This window comes from Leptodactylus fuscus, chromosome 3 (assembly GCF_031893055.1).
Source record: "Leptodactylus fuscus isolate aLepFus1 chromosome 3, aLepFus1.hap2, whole genome shotgun sequence".
NCBI classification, from domain to species: Eukaryota; Metazoa; Chordata; class Amphibia; order Anura; family Leptodactylidae; genus Leptodactylus; species Leptodactylus fuscus.
The window spans coordinates 65587271-65603329 of record NC_134267.1 but is presented as its reverse complement, the minus strand read 5'-3'; the positions used below and the strand labels follow the sequence as shown (position 1 = coordinate 65603329).

General features: G+C 42.4%; 1 protein-coding gene across 1 annotated transcript in view; it reads right to left on the bottom strand.

Moving 5' to 3' along the window:
- CNST (consortin, connexin sorting protein) overlaps positions 1 to 9817 on the bottom strand; it is an 89159-nt gene extending 79342 nt beyond the window's left edge. The window contains exon 1 of the mRNA XM_075267695.1: positions 9673 to 9817. The gene's annotated coding sequence lies outside the window, so the exon portion shown is untranslated. The remainder of the gene's footprint in view (positions 1 to 9672) is intronic.
- Between the last annotated feature and the right edge of the window lie 6242 nt (positions 9818 to 16059).

Below are 16059 nucleotides of genomic sequence, written 5' to 3'. Positions count from 1 at the left end.
TTACACTATATTGTTGGGGTTGGTGACTGTGGCCATCTAGATCACAAACTGCTATCATCTGTCCAAGTTGGTTTTTAAAGATTTTTCACACAGTGTCTGCAATGTATATTAAATGTATGTGCCAGAAAAGCTCCCATTGCATTAAAATAACCCATAATATTCCCCCAATATGCAGAGAACACAAATATGTTTTTAACCTCCATTTGTAGGGATCCACTTTTGTCTTTTTTTTACTGTATGGAAGAGCACAGCAGACTATACTTGTCCATGATGTTTAGACATCTATTAAACATGTACTGTGCGGTATTTTCTCCCACTGGGGTCCTGTCCTGCTGCTCCAGGGGTCCTCTTCCAGCGGAAGTCCCACCCCCCTGCACATGATCAATGATTGGCCTCAGCAGTCATGTGCAGTGGGGACTTCTACCAAAACAAGACCAGACCAGATAAAGCAGGATCAGGCCGAGGTGGAAGACACCGGAGCAACGGGGACATGAGTGTACGTGTTTTGGTTTTTCTCACCTTCACCCTTTCCAAACAAACAAACAAAAAAAAACGGATCCTGGACAACCTCTTTAATGAGCCATTGAACCCCTTCTGACTGAAATGCAGATTAAAATAGTGAAGTACTCAATGGAGGAGATTTATCATGCAGAAATGCAAATTGAAGTTTTACACAAAAATTTGTAACTTTTTTTTTATATATATATATATATATATATATATATATATATATATATATATATATATATTTTACGCCTCCCTGCCACTTTCCCGAAAGACATCAAGGTGTGATCAAGGAACTGGTGTAAATGATCCCTGAAATCCATGCCAGTTACAAGTTGCCATATATTACAGTGCAGGTGAAAGGCCCTGTAGAAGGTGCGCATTATTATAAATGAGGCTCAACCTCTGCAAACTTTTTTTTTTTTTTTTTTTTTTACAAATCACAGAGTTTTTTTCAGGCCAGTTTTGAGCTGGAATCTACCTCAAATATGCCTCCTTAGGGTGCACTCACACTACAGAACGCCAGCGTGTATCACAGCCGTACACGCCGGCGTTACAGCAGGGCTGCCGGACACTTCCCATTCATTTCTATGGGGAGCGCTCGCATGCCGGCTCCCATAGAAATGAATGGGAAGTGTCCGGCAGCCCTGCTGTAACGCCGGCGTGTACGGCTGTGATACACGCTGGCGTTCCGTAGTGTGAATGCCCCCTAACTCTCAAATTCATTTCAATGTGAGGCATATTTTTTCCTCTGGTGGATTTTTCAGATAGAGGAAAAAAGGAGCGTCATGATCTTTCTTCAGGTGGATTCTGCCTTGCAGGCCCCATTGAAATGAAAGGGAGGGGGATCTCAGGGAATGCCCCCTGTGCTCAAGTACCTAATTTGCATAATGAAGAAAACTTCTATTTTCAGCCTCCACGGGACTGTGAAACATAATGTAGGTATAATATGTAAGAATGTCACAGCACCTGTCACTATGGTGGCAGCCTGAAGGGGTCGAGGAATGTGATAGACTCCCTTTATAAGCATCTCATTAAATACAACCTGCAGAGTCTGCCGGAAATAAAAAGCACCAATGGTTAATGCACTTGTAAATAATTCAGAGGCCAATTACAACTACTAAAACACTAAACACAGCAGAAAGGATTACCCCCCCCCCCCCCATTAAAAACCAATCAGTCCAGGGTCATGTGACTTACACACAGGTGCACAGCTCCTTATAGTATCCTGTGTATCCATCATATGACCATGGACTGATTTTCATCCACTGGAAGTAAGCAGAATGAATGACAGCAAGCAGAAATCTAGAAAACTGTGAGGAATTAATGCAGAGAGTATATTGGAAAATTGTAGAACTTTTTATTATAGAAACAATAACGTTGTTCTCTCAATATTGGTCTGAAAGTGGACAACCCCTTTAAGTTACCCTGCATGTCTGATAACGCAGTTATGTTTCAAGTCTTGGGACTCAATACTGAAAGGGGATGTGGAATTCAGTTTCCTGACTGCAGTATTGGTTATAGGCAGACGGCTATTCCAGTAGAGACAAGTGATCATATGTTGAGCATTAATTTCTAAATCCTAGGGCAGAAGTAAGTGGAATTTTTCTCTGTAAGATATGAAAAATTAGCTTCTACCTCAGGGAATTTTGGCTTCCACTGGATCAACACTGTCTAAGAATAAATTTAACTAAACGTACACTTCTTTTTCCAACCCTGCCATGTTACTAAGTAATGCACTGTCTGCTCTAAATATAGGTAGCCACATACAGTTACAGCTACTCAGATACTGTTTACTAGGGACAGAAATACTATCCAGGACCAAGACCTCCTTGTGATCGTCTTTACTTACTGTGTCTTACACGTAGCATTATAATTCTCTACTCATCACAGATGAAGGCAATTACACATCCGATGATCTGATCTGACGTATCTACAGTAGTCATTTACAAAGTGTTGATTCATAGTGAGGACCATACTGAAGGGCCCAAATCTTATGACTATTGAATATTAAGTATATACATTATTTTGAAGCATCCTTCATGCAAGTACAATACTAGGACATTCCTGGACTTTTATAATAGAACTATAGTAAGGGTGGTCTATACAAGTGTACACCAGCATGCCAAACAATGTTGGGGGATGCTGCTCATTCATATATTTACGCGCGTAATACATTGAAAGCACAGGGAAAAAAGCCTCCCATTGAATTCAATGGGGGAGCGCACGTATGTCGGCTCCCATTCAAGTCAATGGGAGCTGCTTTTTACGCGCTCATTCTGAACGTGTTTTTATGATCAGAATGAGCGCACCGTAACTCCGTGTGAAGGCTCTCTTAAGATTAGAAGTTTCCAATTCAGCAAGTTTACAGGTTGAGAATTTTTCTTTTTTAAAAACCACTACAGTGTTGCACGTAACTGATCCTTGATCTACTATGAATGGCTACTCGAAAAATATTGTAAGGGGGCGTTCACACTACCGTTGGTGTCTGCGCAGCAGTGTCCTTAGCTACTGTCCATACAAGATTTTAGCAAAATACACTAGCTGGTCAGTTTGCAATTTCCATTCATTTCAATGGGATTTTTTCTTGTGTCCTTTAGGGTTCATTTACATGGAGGAAAATAGTGAGGAATTTGGTGTTGAATTTCAGCGTTGAAAAAAAAGCCTCTCATTGACTTCAATGGGTTCCTTTTTCTTTTTTTTCAGCGCTGAATTTCCACACCAAATTTCTCACCATTTTCCTCCGTATGAATGGACCCTTAGTGTCCGTTTATGTCCTTTAGTGTCCATTTACAATCATTTCTGTTTTTTCAAGCGGACAAAAACATCCTACATGCAGGACTTTTATTTTTTTAACAATGAGATCTATGGGCAATGGACATATAATGGACAGTAACTGATAACCATAAGTTACTGTCCGTATGTGTCTGTTATGATAGGTGTCCGTCTCTGTTTTTTAAACAGACACCTTCTGAGCAGACACCAATGGTAGTGTAAACCCTACCCAAGTACACTTCAAATCAGGAAGCAACTATTCACATGGTAACAAATTAGAAAGGGTAATGTAAAAATAAGTAAGTATAGTAGTTGTAAATGGAACAGCTAATACTAAGAGCAGGCAGCATATGCATTTGCAATAAATCCATTTGCAATATGTTCCGCTCCTTGGTTCACTTTCTTGTGCATATTTTAGGTGCACAATAAACTTTGTATACTGTACATGGCTACTGTGTGTTTTCTCCAGGGGATCTATTCTTTTTATATATCTCTCTAGAGAAAGACCCTACCAGCAAGACAACAGTGATGCCAACTAGTACGGCAATTGCTGGTACAGCACGTCATCACTGTAACGCTATGTTCACACCTGCGTTCGGCACTCCGTTCTGTGGTTTCCGTCTTCTGCATGCAAGAAGACGGAAACCACAGACCGGGTCCGGCCGTGAGTGTTTTATGCTCTCCGCCGCGAAACCGCTTTTTTTAATCCGGACACAGAGTACTGCATGTCCCACTCTGTGTCCGGATTAAAAAACCCGGTTTCACAGCGGAGAGCATAAAACGCTCACCGCCGCTCACAGCCGGACAGCTTTCTCACCCATTCAAATGAATGGATGAGAAAGAGTCCTGCAGGTTTCCGTCTCCTGCCTCTGTTTTGTGCAGGAAACGGAAACCTGCAGAACGGAGACCGGGGCGCAGATGTGAACGGGCCCTTAGCCTATAAACAAACACCATAGGGGGATTAGGGTGTTAAGTACTGACATGTTCTTTTTATACAAACTCAGGGTATTTTAGAACAATCTTGTTTGTCTTTTTTTTTTTTTTCTAAACTCAGCCACTCTAAAGCTGTTACCCCATGCCCTTTAAACATTATTTCCTCCTGGGTACTATTTTGGTCTTATCTTGGGTTTTTGGGCTGGTTCTGACTCTGGGTGAAGGTATCAAAATCAGCACCAGAGTAAATCCAACTTCCTGTAGTATGGTGAGTAGATCACTGTAATAGTAATGTCAGCCCTTTGCAAATGGGAGAGAAGGGAGCAGGCAAAGCGACTTGGCTACAATTACATGACCCAGAGTCAGAAACAGACTACAAACCCATGGGTCAACTGAAATCGAACCCCAGAAGAAGGAACTTAAAAAAAAAAAAAAAAAAAAGGCCCTAGATAACCCCTATAAAACACACTTTCAGTTATAAACAACTTTGTAATATATTTTTATTAAGGAAATCTGTTTTATTGCTGCTGGCTGGCTAATTGATTTATTGCCTCATTCTGTGCACTGGTAGCCTCTTATCTGCAAGCCTACCAGTGTTTAAAAAAAAAAAAAAAGCAGCAGAAATTATTCGAGCGTCTTTTCTAGTAGCCTCCTCCTCTCATCATAGACTGATATGTAGAATGTAACTAAGCCTAAAAAGTAAAGAAGACATTTCTTTAATTAAATATATTACAAAGTTTTATACTGTATATTCACTTGAACTACCATATTCATTTATCCAAAGCTGTTGATAACTGACGGTATGTTTTAAATATTACAGAAACTAATTATTTTCTTTTGTAATTGTTCAAACGGAAAATTACACACAGAACGTGGTCAATGACGAGAACCACCAATACTATTAAGTTTTACAAATAAAGAATTGTAAAACAATGAAAACATCATCCATTGAAACTTAACACCTAAAAATAACCCATCAGCCAAGGATTAAAATAACAAACAATTAAGATGCCTGAGAGGATGACAACTATGGGATATAATGAGGCAGACAAATATAGACAAGAATAAAAAGTAAGGACAGTGTCACACCTAGATCTTGTTCACTGCGGCCAATCAATTCTCCAGAGGTTGAATCATCATATTTTGTAGCTTGGTTCAGTAACTCTAGAGCCATTTTCATACATTCAGTATCATATCAGGATCTAGATTCTGCATCTAAATGTGACGGAATCAGCCGACAAAGGCAGTGATGCAAGTTAGGGGTTGTCCTGGATAACTGGAAATCCCTGCACTAATCTAAACACCTTCCCCCCCTCCTACTTTCTAAACAACATAATTAATCAAAAATGTATAGTTACCCTTACCCCTGGGGTGGTCATGTGACCAGCCCTAGGGATATTTTCTGATGATGATCCGGTGATGATCCGTTTCCCCATTTTTGGAAACGGATCGTCACTACTACACAGCCTCCTCCACCCCATTATACTTACCCTCCATGCTTCTTCCTGTGAGATAGCTCCTCCTTCACTTTCCTCCTTTCCAAGCGCTGTTCTGCGCACTGCTGCCGATAATCCAAGTCTACTACGCAGCTTCCGCATGGGCAGTAGAGGTGGATCATCGCTGCAGAGAACAGAGCAGTGACGGAGAAGAGCATGACCCCTGCAGAATCAGTAAAAAAAAAAAAAAAAAAGGAGAAGTCTTCTCACAAGAAGGTGTAAGGGTGCATTTATTAACCCATTAATAGCCCTAGTAGACATTTAAAAAAAAAAAAAAAAAACACCATGTTTTGCCCGGAAAACCCCTTTAATGTGGTATTTCTAATGCGCAACTGTAGCTTCCCTTCAACAATAAATATGATTGTGGGGGGCTGCCACAAAAAAAAAAAAAAAAAAAAAAAAGGTGAACAAGTTTCTCTTTATGGGCACTGCAAGGACAGGTCAGACAGAAGAATACAGAGCTTCCATACCACATAGAGAAAACAGAATTCCCCACACATCTACATGCTCAAAATAGCTACAAACATTATACAATATACATCTGACAAAAAGGCAGATTTTGGCTGACAATCCGTGAACGGCCATTTGCACTTGTTGGCTCTTATTCCCCAAAAAACTACAAAAAAACCCCAACTTTCGTCGCCTTCACCAACTCTAGTTATTTGCACCCTAATCGATGTCACTCCACTGATTCTGACACCATCAGAGTCTTCTTTCGAGCCCCCGCCATTCTTGAGCAATCAGTGCAAAAAAAACAAATAAAGTTTTTATATAAACATTAGAATTAGAATCAATGATGACAAATGCAAACAGAAGGAGCTCTGCCTGCACCTGTCATGTTTTCAGTCCTGATCCTATATCACAACAACAGGCAAGACAATACCAATGTGAGCGTAGCCTAAGGCTCATCAATTGCTTAGCAATGGTGGGGAGGAGAGGAAAAATGCCAACTGCACTGGAATCAGTGATGTGGTGACTATTACAGGATGCCGGGAATTGGATTTGGTGGAGGTGGTGACTGGCCAGCCGAGTTTTATTTATAAAAGTGAAATAATGCATACTTTGTCGGACTAGTATCAACACACAACATTTTTTGGAAAAACTAAACAAAACAATTTTTGTGGTAGTTTTCCATTCGATTTTCTGATTTGATAGCCATATAGGAACAGTCATCTGTTCCAATGATCTAACACCCGGCCCCTGGACGATCAGCTGTTTGAAGAGGCTGCAGCCTTATCAGCACTTACCAAACACAATACTGTATATTTGTACATGTGCTCTACTCTGATCACAGATCAGTCCATTCACTTGAAACAAGTGAGCTGTGATGAGGGAATAAGACTAATGCACTTGATATCACATGACCTGTGAAACAGGTAACCCACTGGTTCCTAGGAGTCAGACCCCTACAGATTTTCAGTTGATGACCTATCCTAAGGACAGCTCATCAATTAAAAAGTCCCTGAAAACTCCTGTAAAGTATACCACAGTCACAATGGATATATGGCATGGGCTACAGTACACACTCAGAACTTTACATGAAATCATATGCAGGAATGTACACTCATGCGACTGTTATCCCGTGGAAGGAACTACACATACCTCAAGAATGAAAAATATCAACATGGTAAAGAGGATCTGTCAGACAGGTTCACCACGTACTACTAGCATCATTTGCATGCCCTTAAAATCACAATGAAGGGTGTGCTTGTTTCACAGCCTGGTGATTTCCAAAAATCTGACAGCACTTCCGTCTGACCTCTAAGCCTAAACCAGAAGCAAAAGGTTAGACTGATGTCACCAATATTAGATTGGGAATGGGATGTGAAATTAATGTGAGATTAAGGCTGAGGCCCCACATTGTAGAAACACAGCTTTTTTGTTGGTTTTTTGAGCCAAAACCAGCATTGGATTGATCAGAGGGGAGAAGTAGAGGAACTTCCTATATATTTCCTATTGCCACTGTAGCCATTCTTGGCTTTGGCCAAAAAATAAATAAACAACAAAATCTGCAACAAAAATGCTGTATTTCCACAACATGGGGCCTCAGCCTAAAGGGTTTTCCTAGGACTTATTTGATGACCCATGCTTAGGGTAATTTAGACATTAAAGATTCATTGGGGTTGAACACCCACAACGTCCGCAGATCAGCAGTCTGAAGTAGCAGCTCTCCTGAGTACTTGCTTCACTGACCACGTGACTTCACATTCTTGGTCACACAGCCAGGTCACAGCTCAGGCCTATCCCAAGCTCATTTTAATAATGGTGCAAAAAGCTGGCTTAGTGGATCGCCACACTGAAAATAAGCACCTATATCTTTTATAGTAGAATGTTTAGTTTTCCCCGATATGCTAATGAAGTGGGCCCACCACCAGTATCAGATGGTCATGCAGACTTTCAGCAATAGATGGGGATGTCCAAATCAGATTCATTTGTTAAATCTCTGTTACTTGTAGGCTTTGGCTAGCTTTAGATTTTGGTGATTGATGTTTGGATTGCTCATATGATCTTAGCATCAACTGTAGTGACCATGGTGCAGTTTAGCTGAAATCCAAGTGGGTTGGACTAAACCGGCTCATGACCTGCCAGTCACAATCATGCCAAACACCGGTATTATTGGCTTACAGCGGCATGATTTGTTTAAGGCTATACGCACACTAACGTGTGCATGTGCGAGGTCCATGCTAAAATGTCACAGACAGTACATGGATGATATCTGCATGCGTCCCTTGCCCCCACAGCCCCAATAACTTCCTTTGGTGAGCCCAATCTTCACAAACGCCAGGTATAGGACCTGTCCACAGTTTTACTCCAGGCGTGTGTACAGGGCCACAGAAAATAATGGGCCTGTGTACTAGCCGTGAAAAACCAGTCCACTTACATGAAGCCTAAACGTACAATCCCTCTGGTATGCTGGGGATCCAGTAGGTGAAAACACCTTGGCTCTGGGCATGGTAGCTTCGAGGTCTGGCAAACTCCACCTGCCAGCTTCTCACAGATAACACCCCTCACCCCCCCTTGGCATTAGTCGCTGCAGCATGGTCACAGTCAGTAAATATGTCTCTTCTAATTGCAACCCTACCCTATCTAGTCTGGTTTGCCGTGGATGCAGGGTCTGGTGAATAACACGAACAGTAACAGGATGTGGCGTAGACACCCAAGCCAAAACAGCACCACCTACTGGATCCATGCCAGCCAGAACCTACTTTTAGGCTAATGCTAAATGACGACTTTGGCTGCTTAATGAAAGGAGGCGCATTGTGACGTAACCATGACTTACACTAGGTTCACACTAGTGTTCAGGTTTCCGTTCTTTGGGACCACTTGGGACATCCTAGGCATTGAGGTACAATTCTATTCCTCTAACATTTGTGAAGAAATCAGAGTGACCTGGTGATCTTTGGTTGTGCGACAGTCCGCGAGTCCCGCCCAAAATCGCCATGTAGCCCTACTCTTAACTATTCCATTTTATCATCGTCTACCCAGTTGCTACTAGTCACAGCTGTTGTCCCATATAACTAGGACTGCTGTGGCAGGTTTAGATCTAAGGTGCATAAATAATTAGAAAGAAAATCAATTCCCTTAATGAACACGATAAAAATAAAGAAAAAAAAAAAATTTTTAATTTTTCACACAATAATCTGTGATCTGTAAGTTGCAATTAAATTACTAAAATGTCAGAAAAAGAATCTGCATTGCCTTTTTGTATGAGATGAGCTGTCAGACCTAAGACATGATCCATCATCTAGCAGGACCTGGGGTTTGTGCTGACAGGAGGGATCACCCAATCGTACATCATGGATATTGTATCCACTACACAGATGGAGGAGCATCTTCCCTCTCACATAGCGCTCGCAGCCACCATTCGTGCTGCACAGTGTCCTCCTTGTCACCCAACCTTCATCCATGCCCCTCAGCCTGAACACACGTCCCGCGTACACATGACACCTCACCATTTACCTACCTCGTCTTAACCCCTCAGCCGCCTCTCATCTCCGACCTCAGCCGGAACTCTCCCCTCTATAGATTTTCCGCTCGTCAAGTGTCAACTAGCAACCGAGATAACAGAGCAAAAGCCACCGAATCATCACGTGACACACCCGGGCCCACGTCACCCCAGGGAGGGGGGAGCCAAACCATGAAGGAGGAGAATTGAGTCGTCGCACTGCATGCCGGGTAGGGGTAGCTGGAACGCACACGTACCAAGATGGAGGCTACATGTGACGTGCACTGACCTGCCATGGTTTATCCATACAGGGGGCTGCGACCCTTTCACCACACAACTTACAGCATATGTTATTAGTGCTGTTTATAGTTATTATTCCATGTCTCTTCAATTTTACTTTATTAACCCCTCCTTGACACAGCAATGTTCCCTTTGACAGTAATAACAATAGGGCTCATGTTTTTTCAGGACTTGGTAACGGTACAAAATTAAGGCTGAATTCACACTAGTGTTGACTCTGCTGCTAAGTCTGCCTAAAATCGGCACAAATGAAAGTCCTGCATTGGTAAAATGAACGGAAAGCCGTCGGACTCCATTTCTGAGGGTCACTGCTTTTTTGTTGAAGATTGCAGCATGTCAGTTATACCTAAGGCAATGCTGGTGGTTTCCATCTAGATGTAATAGGGGCAGAAAGTTCACAGAGGAAAACTGCAGATTTTTTGTGAAAAACGCTGCGGAAAAAACTGCAATGAGTTTCCACTGCGTTTTATGGCTGCAGCTCGCTACGTGTGGCCTTAGCCTAATACTGTGTACTAGGAAGTTCGGGTGGAATTGGGAAGAAAACACAATTGGCTATATTTAGTCACAGGAATAGCAAACAAACAGTTCTTGTTATGTTTTAATACTTTTGCAAAAATCCAAACTTTGAAGAAAATAAAAATCTGTCCATGAGTGCAACGTTCACACTTGCGCTCTGCACCTGTCTGCCATGATTCCCCCTAAATCCCAGGAAAAACTGGTTGGGGACAGCTTGCTGGCAGCCATTCATTTCAATGGGTAAATAAACGTCCTCACGGCATGGGTTCTGTGCCGTGGGGACGTTTATAAACGGAGCCTCTTAAGATGGAGATTGGATCTCCCCAAGTGCTAATAGCTGCTGGGGTCCACGGAGACATGATCGGGACCTGATAGATTCAGGTACCGATCATGTAGCAGCCACGTCAGGGAAAGTTTGTTGCAGTAACAAACTTTCACTGACATGAGATGCCGCCCGCAGGTAGATGTTCCTGCGCGCAACATCAGGAGCAGGTGTTCGCTATATGTGATAGCTAACACCCTTCTCTATATTCTCCACTCAGAGCGGCGCTCCGATTTTCAGTTCTGTGATCAAACATGAACGTGATCAGTCATGAACTGAAGCGGTTCTGCGACGTTATCGGCACCCCCCCCCCCCATTCTGAGCCCCACCATGTACCCATACAGAAGATTATGGCCAATGTGGGGGAGGTAGGCTCAGCGGTAGCAGCAGCGGACCCAGACAGTCAGAGACAGACACCAAATTCAAGTTCAACAGGGTTTACCTGTGCATTTATTTTGCAACAAAAAAAGTTTAACGGTGTTGGCAAACAAAATACACAGGCCTTTACTTCAGGCAAAACGGGAAACACAAATACCTGCCCGGCTAGGCGACTAACTACACACCAGCACTCTGTCTATACGTGTGGCTTGCTTCAACCACACGGACAAAAGAAAATCAACAAAATAGACACTGTGGAGCACTCACTTGTCTCACCAGATTTCGGTTGGGATGGCCAGGACCTGGCTCCACCACTCAACATGGCCCAGGAACTGCCCAGGACATAAGTCTTGAGAGGCTTTATAGGCCTGTAATTAGACCTAACTGTTCCCACCTGTGCACACAAGCTCCTTCCTGCAGTAGGATGAGAAGAGGTTAAACTGCTATATGAAGCCCTCACTCACCACACATATGAGAGGACTCTGGGGGAGATATAGCGTCCTTCCAGGACTTTTCCTGTCACTTTCTTACACCACATATGGGGTATCGCCGTGTTCAGGAGAAATTGTATAACAAACTGTGGGGGCTTTTTCTCCTTTAACCCCTTGTGAAAATGAAAACTTTGGAGATAAAGGGAAATTTAAGTAATTTTTAACCTACACATCCCAAGGTTATTAAAATCTGTGAAATGGCTATACCTTACCTTAAGGGGTCTAATTTATAAAATGGGGTCATTTATGGGAGTTTTCAATTGTTTTGGTAACTCAAATCTTGTTTAAATGTGCAATGGGCTTGAAACATTTAGAAGTAAAAATTGTGTCTTGAAACCCAGTTGGTGCTCCCATCTTTTTGGGCCCTACCGTGTGTCCGTACATAGGATTAAGGCCACAGAGTGTACATTTTTGAACACAAGAGAAATGGGGTCATCTATTTTGGGTTGTTTTTCTTCATTTTCATGCGTTATGGGAAAAAAACTGGGTACTATTCCGTTATCGGGCCAGCAGAGCTTATCAGCACCAGCATCGGGACAGCAGCAGTCAGCATTTCGGGAATGATATCCGAGGACTAACTGCTAGCCCGATGCTTGTGCCCAGCTCTCCTTCCATCTGCCCCGTACCCCTCTCTGGCCCGCCCCAAGGACTGACTGCTGGCCCGATGTTGGCGCCCTGTCTCTAGTAGCCAGTTCATCGATGCCTCCCTCCATCCTCCCAGTGCTGCCCCTCAGCTCTTCTTACATCTGTCCCGTACCCCCTCTACCCACCACTCGACTAGGCCTCATCTCGGCGCTTTCAATCTGGCCGTTCGCATTCAGGAGGAAAGAAAGACGCTTGCACTGGAAGTCATGGCCGGTACAGAGAACGGAGATTGGAAGGAAGAAAATAGCAAATACCGGGGCTCAATAAAGGGTCCTGAAAGTGGGGACGGAGATTCAGGGACACGCCGACCATAGTAATGGCGGGGAGCTATGGCGACCCAGAGGGACAAACTTCCTGCAGTGTCCTTGCGACTAGTAATGTCGGTCAAGCCTAGTCGTGTGGCGGGGAGAGGGGTACGGGGCAGATGGAAGGAGAGTTGGGCCAGAGAGCGGTACGGGGCAGATGGAAGGAGAGCTGGGCACTAGTATCGGGCCAGCAGTCAGTCCTCGGATGTCATTCCTGATGCTGACTGCTGCTGTCCCAATGCTGGTGCTGATAAGTTCTGCTGGCCCGATAACGGAATAGTACCAAAAACTGCCTTTAAAATGACACTTTTGTGTAAAAAAATATGAAAAATTTTTGTTTGACGCAATTTTTTTCAAAACCTATGGGGTCAAAATACTCATTATACCCATCAATGAATAACTCAAGGGGTCTAGTTTTTAAAATGGGATCACAATTTGTAGGTTTCTACTGTTTGGGCACCTTGAGGGCCCTGCAAATGGGACATAGTGCCTGATAATGATTCCAGCAAAATCTGGCCTCCAAAACCCAATTAGCGCTCTTTCCGTTCTGAGCGCTGCCATGTTCCCGTATATCAATATACCAGAACATATGGGGTATTGTTGCATTCAGTAGAAAGTGTGTAGCAATATGTGGGTTGCAATTTCTACTTTAACCCCTTCTGAAGATGAAAAATTGGGGGCTAAAGTGACATTATATTAGAAAAAAACATAATTTAAAATTTTCATGTCTCAATGGTAAAAAAAAATCTGTGAAACACCTGTAGGGTCAAAGTGCTCACTATACCCCTGGATACATTCCTTTAGGGGTCTAGTTTTCAAAATGATCTCATTTGGGGGGGGGCGTCCACTGTTCTGGCATGTCAGGGGCTCTGCAAATACGACATGGTGCCTGAAACAGATTCCAGCAAGGTCTGCCCTCCAAAATCCCAATAGTGCTCCTTCTGTTCTGGACCCTACAGTGTGCCCATACATCATTTAACATTCTCACATGGGACAGTTTCATGCTTGGGGGAAATTACTTAATAGAATGTAGAATGCGTTTTCTCCTTTAACCCATTGTGAATGTGTAAATTCTAGGGCTAAATGAATATATTGGTGAACAAAAATTGAAATTGTAAATTTGACCTCTATTTTGTTTTAATTGAAAGGGTTAAGAAACTTCCTAAATGCAGTTATGAATTCTTCCAGGAGTGAAGCTTTTAGAATGGGGTGATTTATGGGGGTATCTATTAGAGAGGCCTTTTAAGACCCCTTCAGAACTGAACTGGTCCCTTGAAAATTGTGTGTTGGAAATATTGTTAAAAATTTAGAAAATTACTGCTTGACTTGTAAGCCTTATAACATCTGAAAAATGAAAGGGCAATTAAAGTTTGATGCCAATATAAAGCAGAGATATGGTAAATTAAATGTATGAAATAATTTGGATAGTATGACATTCTACATGAAAGGCATGTCATTACAAATTTTGAAAATTGCGCATTTTTTTCATTATTTTTACCAAATTTACTATTTTTTCATAATTAAAGACAAAACATATTGACCAAAATGTACCACTGACACAAAGTACAATGTGTCACGAAAAAACAATCTCATAATCACCATGATAAGTTAATGCATCTCAAAGTTATTATCACCTAAAGTGACATGTCAGATTTGAAAAAATGAGGCCTGGTCATCTAGGTACTTTTAGGTTCGGTCTTGAAGAGGTTAAAACAAAGCGCCAGTGTCCGTATGCAGCCTCTCCGCCGTGAAACTGTTTGGTTTTTTTTTGCAAGTACACAAAGTCGAACATGCAGGACTTTGTGTCCGTGTAAAAAAAAAATTAATGGATTCACCGCAGAGAGGCTGGATACAGGTACAGTTTTTCCTGAGATTTATGCGGAATTACGGCAGGGGGGGGGGAGACAGTGGCGCAAGTGTGAACACCGCATAACTTTTTAAAACTTGCATGTACAAAGCTGTGGGTTTTTAATGTTATAGTTTAGGTATTTTTAGATGTGAGACTACCTTATGTTTGTTTTTTATATTTGGTCTAGGGAAGGGGGGGTGATTTGAAATTAAACTTTTTTTTTTATCTTATTTATTTTTAGAACCCCCTAGTGCAGTGATGGCAAACCTTTTAGAGACCGAGTGCCCAAACAGCTGCTCCTAACCCACTAATTTATCACAAAGTACCAACATGGCAATTTAACCTTAATACTGTGCAGATCCACAATTGTGGACAGTTACGGACCCACAAAATACAGTCGTGTAAATGGGGCTTTACAGAACTTTCAATAATAGAAACAACTTTGTACTGAAAGGTAAAGGTCTCTGCATTTGGTACTTTTGAACAATTAATGTTCACTCTTTACATCACACAGGATCTGTTTTATAGTGACTGTGCAATGTTACTACAGCCTGTACTAATATTGATAAGGTCATAGTCGCATTTATGACTGATTGACCAATAATTTCGGGTAACTGTCGTCGTCCTAATTAATAAAGCTGAGGGCCGGCGGTCAAAAAATCACACCACTCTATGGGAAAAAAACTGCATTTTCACTGCATTTTTTTTTCCGGCTGTGTTTCACTATATGGGGCCTTTGTCTAATGTTCACATTAGTGTTCGGGTTTCCGTTGTTCATGTCTGTGTGGGGACCCCAAAGATGCAGACCCTGTCTGCTTAAAAAGTGCTTACCAGCGGAAACCCCGAAGGCTCCATAGACTATAATGAGGTCTGCTGGTTTTATACTGAATACGCAAAAAGAGAAGTCCTCTCTCAGAGACTCTAACACTGGTGTTAATCCATTTAATGGTATCTGTGAAGGGAAGTTGGATGGTGCCATTTCAAAGTACAATTTGTCCTGCAAACAATAAGCATCACGTGACTCTGTGGACAGAAAAAAAAAAAAAAAAGATGACTTTTGGAGGGTGGGGAGGGAAAAAAAAACCCAAAACGAATATTGGATCAGTTTATACATGAGTCCCCCTGCGAACTTCCGGTAGACGCATGCGCAATGGAAGGGCGGCAAGAAAACTTCCGGTTCCTTAGTGAATTAACCAGGGCTGGGTATGTACTTCAGGGTATGGTCCTCGGGTTACGACGAGCCTGCTGCAGAACCTCATTTTCTGAATGCTATACAGTGTATAGCATTCGGCAAATGAAGGCTGATTGTGTAGCAGGCTCGTCCTTGCTACGAGCAGGTAAGTATGCTGTTACCAGTTGACTTTTTTTCATTGAAATGAATAGACCAGCGTTGATTGGCCAGTGGTTTGGCCAATCAACGCTGGTTCTGCCAGAGGCTCGTCTGAGGAGGCGGAGTCTAACATCGGACTATTCATTCCAATGAGAAAAGCTCTTGCCTGCCCGTAGCAAGGACGTGCCTGCTGCAGAATCAGTGTTCATTTGCCGAATGCTATACATATATATAGCATTCGGCAAATGAATATATATACTGTATAGCAT